This window comes from Centruroides sculpturatus, unplaced genomic scaffold (genome assembly GCF_000671375.1).
Source record: "Centruroides sculpturatus isolate CEXI.00-Female unplaced genomic scaffold, Cexi_2.0 scaffold1516, whole genome shotgun sequence".
NCBI lineage: Eukaryota > Metazoa > Arthropoda > Arachnida > Scorpiones > Buthidae > Centruroides > Centruroides sculpturatus.
The window spans coordinates 127,277-130,482 of NW_019385684.1; the positions used below are offsets into that span (position 1 = coordinate 127,277).

The following is a 3,206-nucleotide window of genomic DNA, read 5'->3' on the forward strand; positions in this document are numbered from 1 at the left end:
TTCGTAAGTTGGTGAAGGTTGTCTCCTGTCTACTTTCTGTAGAAGTGACGTAAACATTGTAAATACAGTAGAGCCTCGATTATCCGACTCAATTGGGGACTGGGGTTGGTCGGATAATTCAAAAGTCGGATAACCGAAAAGTATGAAAAAATCCATTATTAGTGTAGTATATTATTATATCCCATGTAATTAGTATATCGCTATTAACCTACTTCGCGTTGAATTTTCATCGATGTTAAGCCTAACAAAAATTTTTTAAAATAATAATCGTCGCTATTGTATCGTTAAAAATTAGAAAATTAAGCCTCGTTTAAATACTGGCTCCCTTTCATGGTCGAATGAGTGTTGCCAGCTAAAACACGTAAAAATAATATTAAAGTAGCCAAGACATAGCCAAATATTGTAGCGCCACATCACTAGCAGACATTTGAAATTTGCCGACTAGGACGGTCGGTTAACCGAGGTGTCGGTTAATCGGGGGTCGGATAATGAAGGCTCTACTGTGAGAGGAAATTTCAATATATCTTTTATTTAAAATAATTTTAAAATTCGTTTTTCAAATATACCCCCAAATATTAAAGCGAATTAAAATATTTGCATTTGATAAATGAAGTTAATCTACGTGTAATACATTTAAACAAATAAAATTTTAAGAAACAACAAAACAATAAAAAAATGTAGAAATATTTTTTTATTCATTTTCAGATTTATTACATATGTTATTTCCATTGACCGATATTCAATTTTAATAGCACTATTTATTATTAGTATGCATCAGAAAAAAAAACCATAACTTCCGTAAAAGAAACTTTCCTCAGAGGGTCCGTTTCACTCTGAAAAACCAACAGTCTAGGTCAGAAATCTATTGTGTGTCCTACTTTCTCTAAAACAGTAAAACGAAGTAAGTTACAGTACAATGATAGACATAAACACTAACAATAATAATAATAACAAATTATTAAAGTATAAGTTCTTCTAAAATCCTTAATCGGTCTTTGACGTTTTTCTACGTAATAGCATTAGAATCGGTAGAAATGTCTAATCAACACGCTTATAAACACTAAAAGACATAAATATTTCGAAATTCGGACTAGTTTAATTAATACACAATAACTAATTTGTTTACTGTAATGTACTATCACAAATAAGCTAATTAGATATGAAAAGTTCACCGGGTAAATTCTAGCCAAGGTGATAAATATGGAACGATCAGGTGACCGAAAGCTAACACCAACAAATATGAAGAAATATGTTTAAAATTTAATGTTTCTGTACAATTTTATAAATTTTAACAAATTTCATCAAACACAACAGAATAATTTTCAGCTTACATAAACTGTACAGTAAATAATTATTTCTTCGAAAGAAGTCAATATACACGAATAAATAATTACTTTTAATAATGCGTTTAACATTGATATTGTAAACATTATGCTGTTTAGTTTGGATTGGCTTTTATGGAAATCGGAAAGAGCATAATTTTTAAAATATCAACTTTAAATGGATAAAAGCATTATTAAATAATTATTATTTCTTTTATAGTATAGAAGGTATAAAAAAAATACCTACATGATCGCCTTAAATATATACTGTATATACAAAAACTACTAACAATACTGAACGTGAAATCAAATTAAAAGGATTAGAATATAAGTTTATTATTAATAATTACCAAATAAATTATTTAAAAATTTGGCTTAAACAATAATATGAAAATAGATTTAACACAAAATATAAAAAAAATAAAAATTATAAAGCCTTTCCCTATATTAAAAATACTGTTACCTGCGACATCGTCCGCGAAGAGGTTTTGCAGGAAAACCCCATATATATTCAGTATTTCAACAACCATAGTAATTGTTATATAACAGCTACCGCTGACAATGATGAGAATTGCCGAAAATCAAAGGAACTACAGTATTTGCAATTTGGTCAATTTTCTGGAACGTATAAGTCATTTAATCCAGCGATTCCCAACCTGTGGTACGCGTACCCCTAGGGGTACGCGATAGCTTGTTTAGGGGTACAGAAAAAAGTAAGTTATTATGGCAGAAAAAATAATATATTATGTATCACAAACTAATAGTATTAAAAAATTATTAGATAAAAAATGTTCCTTGCAACAATCACAACTTTATTATACATTTTTTCTTTTAGGTTTTTTTCTTTAATTTAAGGTTACAATATGTAAAATTAACAATACAGGTACTCACTAAATTTCTTAAATGAGGGGTACAATCTAGAGATATGACATGTCACGGGGTACGCTAATGAAAAAAGGTTGGAAACCACTGATTTAATCAATTAATCGAATTAATATACAATAACAAATTCGAATACCTTTATCAAAAAGTTTTTCTTTATATAGAAAAATCCTGCCAAAAGGTCTATACCAAAAGGTCTTTCTCCGAATCTCTTCATGAGCAAATTATCTATAATGATTCAATTATAAAAACAAATATTTCAAATACTTCGTAAAATTAACGAAAATCACATAAAAAACAAAAATTCTGATTATGCAACGTCGTCTCAGATGCCTTTTTTCACACCTAAACTAATTGAAAACACAATGAGATTCTTATCTTTCACTTGGGGCTATGCATCTCAGTAAAGCATTTTCATGCATTCGCCAGTAAATATATCATCTTACTTAAATTAAGTCCAAGTTTAAAATTAAAAGTGAATCTCCAGTAATTTTCAGAATACATTTTTGAGTGACAAGACAAGTGAAGACATTGTTTGCATAATCTTTGTTGGTGTTTTTATTATCTTTAATATTTTAAAATTTTTAAATTAAAACGTTAAATACTTTGAATATGTATGCCACGGAGTTTAAAGAAGAATAAAATTTTCCGATGGAAATAAAATTATCGTATATCTGAAAAATAATAATTGTTTATTGTAAATATAACAGTAGATATTCAAATTAACAAAAATACTGTATTTTTACAAATATAAAGTGGTAATTACAATTGAAGTGAAATTCGAAAATGCCCACGCAGCTGATAACGTTAGAAACAATAATACAGTAGAGCGTCGTTTATCCGAAAGTCGGTTATCCGAAAGAATTCCAGTCGGCCTAAAGTATAATTTTTATTTGTTTAATATTTTTCAATGTATTTATTTCGTTTGTAAAACATAAAAAAATCAGTTTTAACGATACAATAGCCGCGATTATTATTTTAATAAGTTTACGTTAGGCTTAA

The 3,206-nt window shown here is 28.2% G+C and overlaps 1 long non-coding RNA gene across 2 annotated transcripts; it reads right to left on the bottom strand.

The window, feature by feature from the left end:
- Positions 1 to 821: 821 nt before the first annotated feature.
- On the bottom strand, positions 822 to 2,884 carry LOC111641176. Of its 2 annotated transcripts, none has more exons than XR_002759367.1 (3): positions 2,810 to 2,884; positions 2,341 to 2,432; positions 822 to 883 (listed from the first exon to the last, which is right to left on the bottom strand). It is a non-coding gene; the product is annotated as an uncharacterized LOC111641176 (long non-coding RNA). The 2 variants fall into 2 exon arrangements; XR_002759366.1 differs by lacking the exon at positions 822 to 883 and adding an exon at positions 2,213 to 2,267.
- Positions 2,885 to 3,206: the final 322 nt, after the last annotated feature.